We start from the raw sequence: 17,191 nt of genomic DNA on the forward strand, positions 1-17,191 counted from the left end.
TTGGGGCCTAGTCTTATCTACCAGCAGAAATGACCTGATAGGGTAGGGTTTCATCCCCACAGTGCAATGAATTCCCACTTTCCACCAAATCCCACATGTACTCACTCAGTTGCTGTCTCACAAATGAAAGATTTCATTATAACTCCTTTTGCTCGAGTAAGGGCAAAACATTTTTGAAAGCTGCTCTGAAAGTCCAGTCTTCTCAACAACACTTCTGCTTTCACTGAAGATGATTAAAGCCATACAGAACAGAAACAGACCCTTTGGCCCAACTCATCCGTGCCAACTATATATCACAAACTAATCTAGTCCCATTTGCCAGCATTTGACTCATCCCTCTAAATCCTTCCTATTCAAGTACCCATCCAGTGGCTTTTAAATGTTGTCATTGTACCAGCCTCCCCACTTACTCTGGCAGATCGTTCCATACACGTTCCACCCTCTGTCTGAAAGTATGTTGCCCCTCAGGTCCCTTTCCCTACTCACCTTAAACTTCTGCCCCTTTAGTTCTGGACTCCCCTACCATGGAGAAAAGACCTTGGGTATTCACCCTATCCATGCCCCTTATAAACTTCTTTAAAGGTTACCACTCAGCCTCTGATGCTCCAAAGAAAATATCTCCCTGGCCTATTCAGCCTCTTCCTGCAGCTCCAACCCTCCAAATCTGGCAATAGCCTTCTAAATATTTTCTGACCCCTCTCAAAGTTTCATAACATCTTTCCTACATCAGAGAGACCAGAATTGAATGCAGTATTCCAAAAATGGCCTAACCAATGTCCTGTACAGTCGCAAAATGATCTCCCAGTTCCTATACTGAATGCTCTGGCCAATAAAGGAAAGTATACCAAACACCTTGTTCACTATACTGTCTATGTAAGACTCCACCTTCAAGGAACTATGAACCTGCACTGTGAGGTCTCTTTGTTCTGCAACACTCCCCTTAACTGTGTCAGTCCTGTCTGGATTGCTGGACCAAAATGCAACATCTCACATTTCTCTGAATTAAACCCAATCTGCTACTCCTTGGCCCATCCAATCAATTCTAATTTATGCTAAACTCTCTTTCCTCTGTTATTCCCTAGAAGCTGAAAATCTCTGTCCCACATACCTCCCTCCATTCTCTCATTGCTGAACCTAATCCCTGCTGTACCTCATCCTGAAGGGTCTGTTTCATGCTGATTCATAGGCCCACACTCAGGGGGATCTAATGGAAACATACAGAATACTGAATGGCCTGGACAGAGTAGACTTTCAGAGGATGTTTCCATTGGTAGGAGAGACTAGGACCTGAGGGCACAACCTTTGAGTGAAGGGAGGGCGTTTTAGAACGCAGATAAGGAGATACTTCTTCAGTGAAAGAGTGGTGAATCTATGGAATTCATTTCTACAGAAGGTTGTAGAGGCCAGGTCACTGAGGATATTTAAGACTGAGGTAGATAGGTTCCTGAGTATCATGGGGATGGAGAGTTCCAGGGAGAGCGCAGGAGAATGGGGTTGAGAAACCTATCAGCCACGATTGAATGGTATGAACAGACCTGATGGGCTGAATGGCCTAATTTCTGCTCCTATGTCTTATGGTCTCTTGCTGTCCTGGCCACAGTGAGAGAATTGGGAGCAGGAGTTGGCCATTTGGTCTTTCGAGCCTGCACAAGCATTGAACAGATCATAACTGAATATGGATCGACTTACATCTAGGTGAACAGGCTGGAACTTTTTCACTGGAACATAGGATGTTGAGAGGTGACCTTATTGAGGTTTATAAAATCACGAGGGGCATAGATGAGGTCAATATCAGCTGTTGTTTCAAGAATAGGGAGCAATCTTTTTAAGGTGAGAGGAGAAAATTTTTAAAAAGACATGAGGAGCACATTTTTCGTTTAAGAGCGTGGAGTGTGTGTCAAATGAATGTCCAGAAGAAGTAGTGAATGCAGGTACAGTAACAACATTTAAAATAAATTTGAATAAGTGCACAAATAGAAAAGTTTCAGAAGGATATGGGCCAAACATTGGCAGGTGGGACTAGTTTAGTTTGTGAATATAGTCAGCATGGACTAGTTGGACTGAAGGGTCTGTTTCTGTGCTGTATGACTCTGTAACTGTTCTATACTGATCTTAAAACCATTTTCTTGCCTTCCCCCAAAACCATCCACTTCTTTGTTCATCAAAGTCAAATGAACTCAGCGTTGAATACATTCAATGACCGGCCTAACTGCTGAAAGACATCCACACTTCTGAACTCAATTTCTCTTGCTAATATATCACTTGCTTTGCTCATTTCTTGCTGCACCTGTCTGACAACTGGCAGTAACTGGTTTCGAAGGACGCTGAGGCCCCTTTGTCCATCCACACATCCTTCCTGATGAAGAGCTCATGCCCGAAATGTCGACTCTCCTCCTCAGTTGCTGCCTTACCTGCTGTGGTTTGCCAGCGCCAGACTTTTCAACTCTGATCTCCAGCATCTCACTTTCGCCACATCTCAACATATCACTACATAAACAATGCACCTCCTTTCTGCTTTTTTTTTACGTACATCAAAGGCTATACCTTTACATTGTGGCACTGCGTTTGAAAAGTGAGACACAGACCTGGATCAACTTTTCCAGAGTCTGCCCCTCCATCGATTCACTCTTTCCTTTCAGTTGCTACAAATCAATAATTGAACCCCAGAATGAAAATGGAAAACGTGGTGACAAAAACACTATTATACTCACAAATTTTAGACAGAGGAAGGAATTTATAGTCTGGGGTGAGGTTTAATCTTCATTCAGTGACAAAAGATCAGCGGCTTCAGAGCTCACGGTCCAACTTCCGCATTTCGACAACGGCCGACTCTGATTGGCAGGAGGACCAGACTCCTTCGGATCCTCCAAGGTTCTCCATTGGTCCATGGAAAGGAGATCGTGCGCCTTTTCTGCGGACACCCAGGAGTATGCGCAGTACTTTGATGACACCGACAGACATGCGCAGTGCTGACCGACACCGCGGAGCATGCTCAGCATGCTCTGTCACGATGCTGGTGTTCACTGACAAATTTTAGAGTTAAAAATCACAAAACACCTGGTTATAGTCCAACAGACTTATTTGGAAGCACGGGTTTTTGGAGCGCTGCTCCTTCATCAGGCGGTTGTGGAGTATAACATGGTAACACAGAATTTATGATCTTCTGATCTTACACTCCACAACCGCCTGATGAAGGAGCCACGCTCCGAAAGTTAAGTGTTTCTAAACAAGCCGATTGGACTGTAACCTGGTGTTGTGTGATTTTTAACTTTGTACACCCCAGTCCAACACGGGCACCTCCAGATCGTGACAAATTTTAAGTCTCCAAATGCGAATACGAGAGAAAAATGCCAACGCCATTTTTTTTGCCGAAATGTTTTTTTCCCCTGTGCCTCGACGTTTTATTCCTTTTGCATTTTGTCTGGCTGCTCAACGTTCCTGCCTTTACCCCAGGGTAGAGGTATTCCAAAACTAGAGGGTACACGTTTAGGGTGAGGAGGAAAGATTTGAAGAGATTCAAAAGACTCGGCAAAGAACATTCACCCCCTACAGGGCGAAAGTGACGACTGCAGATGCTGGAGATTAGGGTCGAGAGTGTGTGCTGGAAAAGCACAGCAGGTCAGGCAGCGTGCGAGGAGTAGGAGAATCGACGTTTCCGGCAAAACCCTTCGTCAGGAAATAGCTATGTGGAATTGCAGAGCTGCAGCATAATCGAGTGGGTCTGCATGGGATGCTGCTGGGAAGGTCGGTGTGAATGGCCTGTAGGGATGATATGATTCCACTGCCTTAGCCACGCGTATATTGAGAAATGATTGCCCCAAGTCTGCTGTGGGAGGAGTGGGTTCGTTCGTGGGACACTGATACCAGTTCTGGGGAAGGTTGGATTGTGCTGTCTCTCTCTTCACACACTGCCCCCCACCTCGTCCATTTTCTCCCCACCCACTGCCCCCTGCCCATTCTCTCTCCTCACACTGCACCCCCATTCTCTCCCCATAACCCTCTGAACACCAGTCCTTCTCTACCCCCCAACTTCTGTCCCCCTCTCCATTTCTCTCCCTTCTCCACCCCCACCAGCGACCCTCCCCCTCGTTTCTGGTGCCTCAGCCCTCTTTGATCGCTGTATCAAGCCCTTTTAAGGAGAGAGAGAGAATGGGTGGTGACGATTCTACCTGGGAAACAGGGTGTGCGAGAAATGACTGATTTTTAAAATTGAGAATAGCTAAAATCGTATATTCAGAAACGTTGTTAAAGTCTGGAAGAATGTTCTTTTTTAAAAAACAACAAGCTTAGAAACCTTTCTGAAACTTGCATTGATATATTAGGCCACAGTTAGGCCACAACCAAGGACAGGCTGTAGGAGTGAATGAGTGAATAAAAGACAAGTCCCACCTCGCCCATGAGGAGAAAGTGAGAACTGCAGATGCTGGAGATCAGAGTCGAGAGTGTGATGTTGAAAAAGCACAGCAGGTCAGGCAGCATCCAAGGAGCAGGAGAATCAACGTTTCAGACATAAGCCCTTCACCTTGCCCTCTCCAGTGTGTGTTGTGAAACTGTTTAACTGTTTAATCATTTCTAGTGGCCGAGCAGAGGCTGATAACAAGTTTGGAACACACGAGAATGACCTCAGCTGAGACCTTGGATTCATGTCTCACTGCAGGAGACCCAGCTACACAATACACACACAAACTTTCTCTCTCTCACACACACACACACACACACACTCAAGTACTCACACGGTCGTGCAGACCCTCTCTGATAGACAGGCTCTCTCTCAGACACACATTGATACACCCCTCACACTCACATCCATGCACACACCTTCTCACACAATTATACTCCATCACACGCACACTTTACCCAGCATGCACACACACAGACGCTCTGTCTCATGCATGCACTCGCACACAGAAGTCTTTGGGGTGAATTGCATTTGCAGGATTATATATTTGGAAATAGAACCAGTCTGACTCAAGACTGGGATACAGAAAGACTCTAACCTCACAGCTCTCATGCGTTGTCTGACCTGAGGTGTCACCTCCCTTTATAAAACATTAAGTTACCTGGAGAATATGACTAAAAAGAAGTTCTGGCAACCCATTTTAAAAGATGAAAGACTTAACAGGTTTCTTCAATATATCATTTATGTTGCATGACACTATAATCTTTTACTATACATTCTGTGTCTTACCATCCTACTCAACAGCTACCTGATGAAGGAACAGCGCTCCAAAACCTAATGCTTCCAAATAAACCTGTTGCACTATACCCTAGTGTTTGTGTCATTTTAAAACTTTGTTTCCAGTGAATACAGCCCACACCTCCCACTGTTGCCAGTAAACTTTGCAATGCCAATGAAACAATAAACCTGCAGTCCTGAAAAATTTACAATTTCGAACAATACTAGCTACTCATTCACTGCTCCTTCTGAGACACGACATTGGAAACTCGGTGCTGGTGGCTGAAAGAAATGAGAAGCTGTTGGATCTCACAGCTTTCAATGAGAGTTTAAGCCTGGCGGTAAGTTCAGGTAACCTTTACTGCGACCCAACTTTGTTACAGCTTCAGATCTCCACATCACAAGGGGTACAAAAAGTAGCTTTTCTTTTAAAAAAAAGCACCTCAAGCTCAAAGTGCACACACTCCCCCCCCACCACACTTTCTTTATTATTGGTCAGTTGAGTTGTCCCTTTGTAATTGGATCCTTCGTACAGCCGGGTAAAGCATGCAGCTGGGACGACTGAGTGAATCCTTTCCCGCAACTGCAGTTTCCATCACTGAAAAGGACATGAGTGAATCAGATGGGTTTTTGCCCTCTGAAAATGGGTTCATCCTGAGATTCTGAAGTCCAGGTTACTGACCGAATCCCAATTCTGCCATCTGCCGCGACGCGATTCGAACCTGAGAGTCCCCAGAGCGGGGTTGTTAGCGGCGCTCGGCCATCGCTCCTTCCATCCCCCTACGATGGCACGTGAACGCGCTGGTGCCTCCCCAGGTGGGAGGAGCAGGTGAAGCCCTCCCCGCACTGACAGCAGGTGAACGGCCTCTCTCCGGTGTGGACCCACTGGTGGATCAGCAGTGCAGCTGACTGAGTGAACCCCCTCCCGCACATGGGGCAGTGAATGGCTTCTCTCACTTGTGGACCCACTTGTGCGTCTCCAGATGGCTGATCCGACTGAAGCCCTTCCCGCACACTGAGCAGGCGAATGGCCTCTCCCCGCTGTGAATACGTCTGTGGGTTTCCAGCAGGGATGGCGAAGGGAATCCTTTCCCTCAGACCCCACATTTCCACAGTTTCCCCATTGGGAGAGCTTTCCTTGTGTTGGTCTGGGTTTGAAATTACAATCAGAACGGGGACATAGTCTATCCCCACCGTGAGGGATGAGACTTTGATTCCCCCAAGCTGAGTAAATGGTGTGAAGCACTTTTCACAGTCAGCGCACTGAATCTCCCTCACTCGGTGTTTCAGTATTCTTCCTGCCGCACCAGTGTCCAAAATCTTTCAAGCAAACAAAAGCAACCATGTTTTCTTGATTGGAATGGCTGCTGATATTCAAGTCCCAATGAATCAAGTGGCTCTGTCAGAAGTTGATGTATCATTTCTTTTCAGATTTCTTTCGGCACGTCTTCCTGCAAAAAAAAATCACAAAATAAGTGATCACTGTCAGTACAGTTAATGAACATAACATTGGTGGCAGTTCCTGTAGTTTGCCAGATGCCTGCTGATCACATAATACCCAGCACACAGAAACCTGAAATCCCTCATGCAGCCAGATAGACTTAGGTGTGTTTAGAGTAAAACATCATTCTATTCTAATCTAATCTAATCTTAAACTAAATACGTGTACATATATATATATATATATATCAATATGCCAATCCTTTCAATGCGGCTCAGTTCCATGAGAAACGACACTTTTAATTGTGAACATGAGCAAAAAAGCAATCATTCTCCAGGGTGCAAACTGCATACGTGCCAAACTGAGGGTATACACAAGGAAAATACCTAAAAGAGAGATAGAAAGTATTTGAGCACCTTTGCAGAAACTGCTCCCTCTCTGGATTCACTCCAGTTGCTACAAGTAAACCTCCCTGTGGGCCAGACAGCCCTGCATCGGGAAGCACTGGGATGGTCAACTACGACCAGTTTACATGGAGAACACATCTCCACATTAAACAGCCTCGAGGCAAACTTCCCTTCCTTCCACTTAAAGTTCAAGACCCCTCAAAGCGAAATTCCCCAGGTAAGTTTGGAAGAATTTCTTCCAGGTGTTCACTAATCATTTCTATGAGCACTTTGTTAAAGTTTGAATATTGCGAGTTTTGATAATGAGTGATTCTGAGCGAAATCACAGTTCGAAAAACAGAATGTGGGCATTTAGACAGAGTTTATTTTTGCACATCGACGATATGTCTGTACAACAGCATATGCCACGACAGCAGTGAAGATCTTTTGACGTCATTCTCAAACGTGCCTGCCACACGCCAGATGAAAAGCTGAATACTTCTCTGGAAAAACTGCCCAGCAATGCGGGAGAATGGCACAACGCGTGCGTGTTGGGACCATAACCCAAAAGAGAAACCATTCTCTCCTATTCATTCAACGTCGTCTTTAGCAGCTTTCCCGTATCACGGCGCACTGTTGTGCACCTCGCCTTCTCATCTGCTTCCCAAAAAACTTCGACGTAAATATTTCACATTGATACACTGGCCCAATGTGCACAGTTGAGATGACACACTCGTGGAGGTCTGCGGGGTCTTCTCCTGTTCTCTGTATCCTATGTCGAGGAGGGCAATGCTTGTCACTGGTCACTCCGGTGTCAGAGAAAAGTTTAGAAAGAAAACGGTTTAATTTTCTGCCATTAGAGAGGGCCCGGTTCCTCGGGACGGGCAATCGGCAGCTGAGAGACAGAATGAGAAGCAGCTGTTCATAGAGTCATAGAGATGTACAGCATGGAAACAGACCCTTCGGTCCAACCCGTCCATGCCGACCAGATATCCCACCCCAATCTAGTCCCACCTGCCAGCACCCGGCCCATATCACTCCAAACCCTTCCTATTCATATATCAATCCAAAAGCCTCTTAAATGTTGCAATTGTACCAGCCTCCACTTTCTCTGGCAGCTCATTCCAATACACGCACCACCCTCTGCGTGAAAAAGTTGCCCCTTAGGTCTCTTTTATATCTTTCCCCTCTCACCCTAAATCTATGCCCTCTAGTTCTTGACTCCCCGACCCCAGGGAAAAGACTTTGCCTATTTATCCTATCCATGCCCCTCATAATTTTGTAAACCTCCATAAAGTCACCCTTCAGCCTCCGATGTTCCAGAGAAAACAGCCCAGCCTGTTCAATGTCAACTATACTTCACTCTGAGCAAGACTCAGCTGGTTCAAGAGGTAGAGCGGGGCGCAGGCTCGCCTGCGATGTGGCTCGTTGGTCTAGGGGTATGATTTTCGCTTTGGGTCTTCGTCGACGGAAATTTGCGAGAGATCCCGGGTTCAAATCCCGGACAAGCCCGCGTTTCATGACTTGTGCAAAAGTACCTATTTAATTTTCTCAAAAAGCACCTTCGTTAAACGAGGTTGGGCTCCCTGGAGTACCAATGGGACAGAAAGCAGCGAAGTGAAATGATTGGAGATAGCGTTGAATAGGTTGACGTGATGGTGCGGTGTTTGAGGGCTGTCAGCGATGAGGGTCGATTGGAAATTTAGGACAGCTCTCTTCGGAGAACAGAAGTTTGAAATCTGGCCGGATTGAAGCTTTCAAAGTCATGCGAAGTCCAAACAGAGAAAGTAATGTAGTCAAAATGCTCCCACCCCTGAAAGGGTCGGCAACGATTCGGCAGAGTTTTAAAGTCATGAGGAAAAGAACCAAAAGTGACATTAGGGAGAACGCTTTCGTACAGGGAGTGGTTGGGGTCAGTAAATCCCTAACTGACACTGACAAAGAGGCAGATTCATTAGACGCAAACGGGAATCCGGTGGTCATGTTTAAAGTAACATTGTGCAGAATTACATGGAGAAGGCAAGAGAATGATACGAATAGTGACCCACGTTTACTTACTGTGTCGACCCAGCAGAGCGAAGCTGGGCCGCATGGCGTCTGTCTGCGCTATGGCACATGATTCAGATTGAAATCACAGTTCGACCAACAGAATGGGAAGTTAGAAAGAGTTTATATTTACACAGCCTCCATACGTCTGCGCAACAGCCTATAAGACGACAGCAGTGGAGAAGTTGACATCAGTCTCGAACGTGCATGCCACGCGCCAGACGAAAGGCTGAAGGGACCCGTGGGAAGCGCCGCAGTGCGTCGGAGCTGCGTGGCGCAGCGGGAGCATGCTGGCCCCCTAACCCAGAGATTGATGAATCGAAACCCTCCTCTGTTATTGTTCAGTGTCTCCTTGAGCGACTTTCCTTTGCGATGGTATTTCGTTCAGCATCTTGCTTTTCAAACGACTTCCTGAGTGTCTAAATGTCGATAACGGCGCTCTGTTCTGTTCCTTGCCATGTAATTTGCTTCCCAAAACTTCGGGTATCTGATCTCAACATATCGCATCGATACACAAGTCAAATTTACACAGTTGCGCTGGCACCTTTGTGGAGCTCTGAGTTGTCTTGTCCTGTTCTCTGTCGGTGTGTCCTGATCTCGTTTGAAACCTCTTCTCTCAGGTGGCAATGAACCGGTGAAGTTGAAACACATGACTTTCTGTTTTTGTCCATTTCCCGCAGTAAAGAAACCAACAGCTGTGTAATAAAAGACTTTCTGCAGGATTGCTGTGTCAAGACATATTCTGAACACCAAGCAGGCTGCACAAAAATGCACTCATATCAATTTACCTGAGGGAAGAGTCTCCAGTGTCCATTTCTCTCCGTCCCGGCAGCACAGCATCTTTCTATCTCTCCGTTAACAAGACTTTTGGAACAAGTTCAAAGTTGCCCATTTTCTACGCATGACTGTAACTGACTTCTCCTGCCTCACGTAATAGTGCGAGAGAGCAGAAGAGTGAATGGGCTCTGCCTTCCACCAGCACAGCTTGCAAGTAGAAACGAAATGGTTCAATTATCCACCAGTGGAGAGAGCCCGGTCCCTGGGGACGGGACAAACAGCAGCGTCCTGGGAGCAGGGACACAGATTGAGAAGCAGATGTCCTTGAAACTCTTCCCTTCTTGCAATTCTGGGAGCAATGTACAATGTATTTCGTACTGAGCAGGTCTCACCTGCTTCCGGAGGTGGCTGCACCCATGGCTGGTGGCTCGTTAGTCTGGGGTATGATTCTAGCTTTGGGTCTTCGAGCATATGCAAAAATGGCCGATGAATTTTCTCAAAAAGCCGCTTTGTTAAATAAGATCGGACTGCCTGAATTAGGGACGGCGCAGAGCTGCCATTGCAGTGAACACGGCGAAGGGAAACACTTGTTCAAAGTGAGAACAAGTATTGCAGATTTTTCGCCCGCGCAATCCGAGTCTGAATGAATCCTCCACCTGTATTACACTCAATTCTGAGGGTGATACTTCAGGAAGCGGGGAAGTGAAGTGATTGCAGACAGCGCTGAACAGGTTAACGTGAATGGTACCGTCCTGAGGAATGTCAGCAATGAAGGGAGATTGGAAAGTTTGGGGCAGCTCTCTTTGGAGAACAGAAGGCTGAAAGCTGGTCTGATTGAAGTTTTACACGTCATGAGGGTTTTAGACAGAGGACATAATGCAGTGAAAATGCTCCCAGGCCTGAAAAGATGGAGAACGATTTGGCAGAGATTTAAAGTCATCAGGAAAATAAGTAAAAGTGACATTAGGAAAAACGTTTTCGCACAGGGAGTGGGGTCAGTAAGTCACTGTCTGACAGTGACACAGAGGCAGATTCAATGGACACAAACGGGAATTCGGTGGGGCATGTTCAATATAACAATGTGCAGATTTACAGGGAGAAGGCGACAGAATGAGACACTTATTTACATATTGTGTTGAGCCAGCAGAGCTAAGGTGGGCTGCATGGCCTCAGTCTGCGCTGTCACACATTTTGTGATTCTGAGTGAAATCGGAGTTGGACCAACAGAACGTAGGAAATTTGACAACGGATATATTCTGCCCACCAGGATACTCCATCACAGCAATGAAGGTGTTTTGACATCATTCTCGAAGGTACATGACACAATGCAGATTCAAAACCGAGTATTTCTTTGAATCACGGAGTAATTTGTTTACAGTTATTCAGTTGAGGTGAGCGGAGTTGCGCATTGGGAGCCACTCCAGTTGATAGGTCGAAGCCGTTTTCTCCTGTGTGATAGTCCCACCAGCACTCCAATTTGCTGTGCTTCCAGTCAGTAGATGCAGCTCACTATCCCATACTGATACACGGGCCACGATGACCCAGCTGTGGTGACAAGCTTGTGAAGGGCTGAGTGCTCTTCTCCTGTCCTCTGTCTGGCTGCTATGATCCGAATCATCAAACCTCTCTTCTCCGAGATAGGAATAAACTGGTGAAGGTGAAACACATCAGTTGCGGTGTGTCCCATGCGCAGGAGGCCCTGCAGTAATTCCCCACGCTGTTTCACACAGCAGCATCCTCTCGGTGAATTACGCTTGGCAAAAAAATCGATTGAACCAAATCCGTGTCCGCCACTGGATTTTACTGACACCGTTTATAAAATTCAGGCTCACCGTTAATGTGGAGAGAGGCCGTCAGACTAGAGTTTCCGCTCCTTCTGTTGAATAAAGATAATTTTAACTGTGTCCAGTGAGAGGAAAGGATTTGCTGTTGGTGGGAAACATTTCTATCTGAACTCGCTATCACTCTCCTGATAGATTGAAACATAAAGCTGGGAGTCTCTGGATTATGTTGTAAAAATATCGGTATTATGTTAATTCACACCGCGCTGTCACGAACTAAACGAAGCGGCTGCCCAGAGGGAGACGGCTGTGTTTAAATCCCGTGATGAACTGGGGGAGCTGAGCATTTACCCAAACAATGGGCACACCACCTCCCTGACACAGTGTTCACAAATCAAACAGACAGCAAAGCTTCACGTGTGATCGAAAATTTCCGTAAAGAAGATTTGGCTCAACAGATATCCCGAGTGAACGTACTCCTTTCTTGATTTGAAATGTAAGAGGTTGACATCAGTGAACCTGACGTGATTCGAACACGGAACCTTCTGATCTGGAGTCAGACGCGCTACCGTTGCGCCACAAGCTCATGGATTGCCAGCGACCTCTCTTCATGCTTAAGGGAAGTGATCGCACTGCAATGATTTTACGTTAGGAGTAACAACGGAGATCAACAGTTCATGTGTGTTCTGTCTCTGCCCCCTCTCCTTCTGTCTCTCGAAGTAATTTCCAACTCTACCTCAATAAAAAGGTGAAAGAACTGTGGATGCTGCATATCTGAAACAAAAAACAAGAGTTGCCGGTGACCCTTCCACAGAACTGATGGTGATTGGGAAAACGTTGGTTTATATGCAGAAGATATTGTGGGAGGAAGGCGGATGCAGTAAATGATAGATCAGGACAGAGCCCAAAGCGAGGGAAGAACTGTGGACAGGAAAGGGAGTTGATAACGATCTGCGTGGGAGGGTGAATGGAGACTGTTCGTGGCTAAGAATAGATAGTGTGTAATGACAGACTATGTGATAACAAGGCTTGGTGTGTGTGGAAGGGACGAGGATACTATGGATTTCAGGCCCGAGAATTATTGAATTCGATATTGGGACCAGAGGGATGTATGGTCCCCAAGTGTAATATTCGGTGCTCTTCGTTCTGCTGGTGCTGAGCTTCGCTGGAACACTACAGCAAACATGAGACAGAGATGTTGGCCAGGGAACAGGGTGAGGTGTGGAATTGGCAGGCAACTGGAAGCTCAGGGTCTTTTTTGCAGGGAGAACGTAGATGTTCTGTGCAGCAGTCACCCAGTTTATGCTTCGTTTTCCCCAATGTAGATGATACCACATTATGAGCAGCAACTGCAGTCGACTGGGTTGTGGGAAGTGCAGGTCAAGTGCTGCTTCACCTGGAAGGTAAGTTTGGGTCCTTGGATAGTGAGAAGGGAGTAGGTAAATGGGCTGGTGTCACATATTCGGCAGTTGCAGGGGAAAGTGCCGTTGGACTATTGGGGTGGGAATGGGATTAGGGTTGATGGGAATGAAGGAAGAGTGGACCCAAGGTATAACTCCTGCCCATTTACCTATCTGCCAAATAGAGGAATTTGTTAAGTGTGTACAAGGACATTTTCTAATTCACAATGTGGATGTACATACTGGCGAGGGTGCAAAACCTAAGGGCCAGCAACCATAATTCTATTAACTTTAGAACAGTGATTGAAAATAATATATCAGATCTAAAAGTTGAAGTTCTAAATTGGAGGAAGACTCAGGTATTAGGCAAGATCTTTCAAAAGCTGATTGGGGGCAGATGTTCGCAGGTTAAAGGACTGCTGGAAAATGGGAAGCATTCAAATATGAGATAACAAGAGTCCAGACACAGTATATTCCTGATTCGGAGATGCCGGTGTTGGACTGGGGTGTACAAAGTTATTACATCACACCACACCAGGTTATAGTCCAACAGGTTTACTTGGAAGCACACTAGCTTTCGGAGCGACGCTCCTTCATCAGGTGATTGTCTGACATAGAGTATATTCCTGTTCGGGTGAAAGGAAAGGCTGGTAGGTTGGGGAATGCTGGATGACTGGAGAAAATGAGATTTTGGTTAAGATAAAGAAGGATGTATATATCAGGTATCGGCAGAGAGATCGAGTGAATCCTTAGAGTATAAAGGCAGTACGAGCATACTTAAGAGGGAAATCATGAGGGCAAAAAAGGGGACATGAGGTAGCTTTGGCAAATGGAGTCATGGATAACCCAAAGGGTTTTTATAAATACATTAAGGACAAAAGGATAACAAGGGAGAGAATAGGGCCCCTCAAAGATCAGCAAGGCGGCCTTTGTGTGGAGCTGCAGTAGATGGGGGGCGGGGTGGGGGGGCGAGATACTGAACGGATATTGTGCATCAGTGTTTACTGTGGAGAAGGGCATGGAAGATATAGAATGTGAGAAAGTAGATGGTGACATGTTGAAAAAAATGCCCATATTACAGATGAGAAATTGCTGGATATCTTGATATGCATAAAAGTGGATAAATCACAAGGACCTGATCAGGCGTACCCTAGAACTCTGTGGGAAACTGGGGAAGTGATTGCTGGGCCTCTTACTGAGATATTTGTATCATCAATAGTCACAGGTGAGGTGCCGGAAGGCTAGAGGGTGGCTAATGTGGTGCCACTATTTAAGAAAGGTGGTAAGGAAAAGCCAGGGAACTATAGACCAGTGAACCTGACATCCGTGATGGGCAAAGTTTTGGAGAGAATCCTAAGAGACATGATTTACATGTATTTGGAATGGCAAGAATTGATTAAGGATCGTCAGCATGGCTTTATGCTTGGGAAATCATGTCTCATGAACATGATTGGGTTTTTTGAAGAAGGAACAAAGTGGATTGATGAGGGCAGAGCGATGGACGTGATCTATATGGACTTCAGGAAGGCGATCATCAAGGTTCCTCATGGGAGACTGGTGAGCAAGGTTTAATCTCATGGCATGCTGGGACAACTAGCCATTTGGATACAGAACTGGCTAGAAGGCGGAGGGTTGCTTTTCAGACTGAAGGCCTGTGACCAATGGTGTATCACAAGGATTGATGCTGGGTCCGCTACGTTTTGTCATTTATATAAATGATTTGTATGTAAACGGAGGAGGTATAGTTAGCAAGTTTGTAGATGACACCAAAATTGGAGGTGTAGTGGACAGTAAAGAAGGTTACCTCAGATCACAACGGGATCTTGATCAGATGGGCCAATGGGCTGAGGAATGGCAGTTGGAGGTTAATGTAGATAAATATGAGGTGCTGCATTTTGGAAAATCAAATCAGAGCAGGACTTTTACACTTAATGGTAAGTTCCTTGGAAGTGTTGCTGAACAAAGAGACCTTGGAGTTCAGGTTGATAGTTCCTTAAAAGTAGAGACGCAGGCAGATTGGATAGTAAAGAAGGCGTTTGGTGTGCTTTCCTTTGTTGGTCAGAGCATCGAGGATGGATGTTGGGAGCTCATGTTGCCACTGTACAGAACATTGGTCAGGCCACGTTTGGAATATTGCATGTAATTTTGGTCTGCTTCCTATCGGAAAGATGTTGTGAAACTAGAAAATGTGTAGAAAAGATTTACAGGGATGTTGCCAAGGTTGGAGGTTGGAGGTTCGAGGGTTTTATGGGGATTTGGGCCAAGTGCTGGCAAATGGGACTAGATTAGGTTAGGATATCTGGGCTGCATGGATGAGTTGGACCGAAGGGTTTGTTTCCGTGCTGTACATCTGTGTCTCTCTGTGAGACTCCATGGGATTCTCTGCCCAAGAGAGCAGTTGAGACAGCTTCATGAAGTTTATTGAAGACGCAGTTGGATGGGTTTTTGCATGGTAGGGGAATTAAGGGTAGTCGGGATAGTGCAGGTTGGTGGAGCTGTGATCTTAATGAATGACGGAGCAGGCTTGACCAAATGGTCTACCCCTGCTTCTGTTACTTTGAATCTGTAAGACTGCATTTCCCGCGGCCGGAGTTTTCCCACAAAGGAGGTTTTCCAAAGTATATTTAAACCCCTTGCTTTGCTTGAACTCAAACTGCATAGACTTGGAGGAGAGTGGGATTTGCAAAGTGCCCTCCCCTCCACACGTGCCTCACCTGCAGGACAGCTGTCCGGCCCGCCCTCCATTGTTGACGTCACAATGCGGATGCAGCCCTGTCAGTTTCAGAGTGAAACTCACTCCCTGTGGGCAACATCTGGGAGCCAAGCAATGCCTCCCCCTTTCCATATACCATCCTCCAGCAGCCAGGGGGAAGGGGAGGTAGGGGTGGGTGAAACACTGTTCACTTGGAGCAACTGGAGTGAATCCAGGGAGGGAGCAGACACTCCAAAGGTGCTCAAATACTTTCTATCTCTCTTAAAGCTATTTTCCTTGTGTATTCCCTCAGTTTGGCACGTATACAGTTTGCACCCGAGAAAAGGATTGCTCCTTTCCTCATGTTCACAACTAAAAGGTGAGATTCTCAAGGAACTGAGCAGCATTTAAGGGATTGGCAAATTGCTCAAAAAAATGTAGGCCCGCTGGGGCCTGTGGCTCGTTGGTCTAGGGGTGTGTTTCTCGCTTCGGGCCTTCTGGTGCGTGGGCATGCGAGAGATCCCGGATTCAAATCCCGCACGAGCCCTTGTTTCTTACACTGCCTTGTGCAAAAACGGCCAGTTAATGCTCTCACAAAGCAGCTTCAATAAACGAGATACCGTTACAATCAACGCGTCAAGGGCAGCACTTATTCAAAGAGAAGACGTGCTTTACCTCACACAGAGGTTGGTGGGCGTTTGGAACGCGTTGCCAGCAGACGTAGTCGAGGCAGGCACGTCTGGATAAATGCATGAGTGGGTGGGGACTAGAGGGATACAAATGCTTAGGAATCGACCGACAGGTTTAGACAGTACATTTGGATCGGCTCAAGCTTGAATGGCCTGTTCCTGGGCTGTAAACTTTCTTTGTTCTATATGGTGTATATCTGATATTGTTGGCTGTTGTAAAAGTTTCTTTGTAATTATTATTCACCTTCTAATGTAGTAATGGAGTTACGTTCTTTTATTGTCATAATTTTTTATTTAATAGGTCAGCAGGAAGTCATTCAGCAATTTTACTGCCTTTCTTTTCTCAAGCAGCCTTAACATTTCATTTTCTTATCCTTGATTCAGCTCCATTTCCAGCATCTTTGTAGGCAGTTTGTTCCATGTTATTGTCACTGAAATGAAGTTTTCCTCCATGCACAGCTAAGCCGATCTGGCTGCATGAGGGTTTTCAGGTTTCTGTGGCCTGGATAATATGTGATCAGCAGACATCTCGCAATCTACAGGAATTGCCACCTATGTTATGTTCATTAACTGTACTGACAGTGATCACTTATTTTGTGATTTTTCTTTGCAGGAAGACGTGCAGAAAGAAATCTGAAAACAAATGATACATCAGCTTCTGCCAGAGCCACTTGATTCATTGGGACTTGAATATCAGCAGCCATTCCAATCAAGAAGGCATGTTTGCTTTTGTTTGTTTGAGAGATTTTGGACAGTCCTGTGGCAGGAAGAATACTGAGACACCGAGTGAGGGAGATTCAGTG

General features: G+C 46.0%; 1 protein-coding gene and 1 non-coding gene across 2 annotated transcripts in view; both read right to left on the reverse strand.

Moving 5' to 3' along the window:
• The window catches only part of LOC148143388 (uncharacterized), a gene marked incomplete at its 5' end in the record, with an annotated part of 330,397 nt that overhangs the window by 103,415 nt on the left and 209,791 nt on the right, over positions 1 to 17,191 (reverse strand). The gene's annotated exons all lie outside the window — the stretch shown is intronic.
• Positions 12,122 to 12,193, reverse strand: trnaw-cca (transfer RNA tryptophan (anticodon CCA)). The gene has a single exon. It is a non-coding gene; the product is annotated as a tRNA-Trp (tRNA).

Source organism: Chiloscyllium plagiosum, unplaced genomic scaffold (assembly GCF_037043375.1).
Source record: "Chiloscyllium plagiosum isolate Xiang-an unplaced genomic scaffold, Cpla_swu_hap1 HiC_scaffold_27, whole genome shotgun sequence".
In the NCBI taxonomy this organism is placed as follows: domain Eukaryota; kingdom Metazoa; phylum Chordata; class Chondrichthyes; order Orectolobiformes; family Hemiscylliidae; genus Chiloscyllium; species Chiloscyllium plagiosum.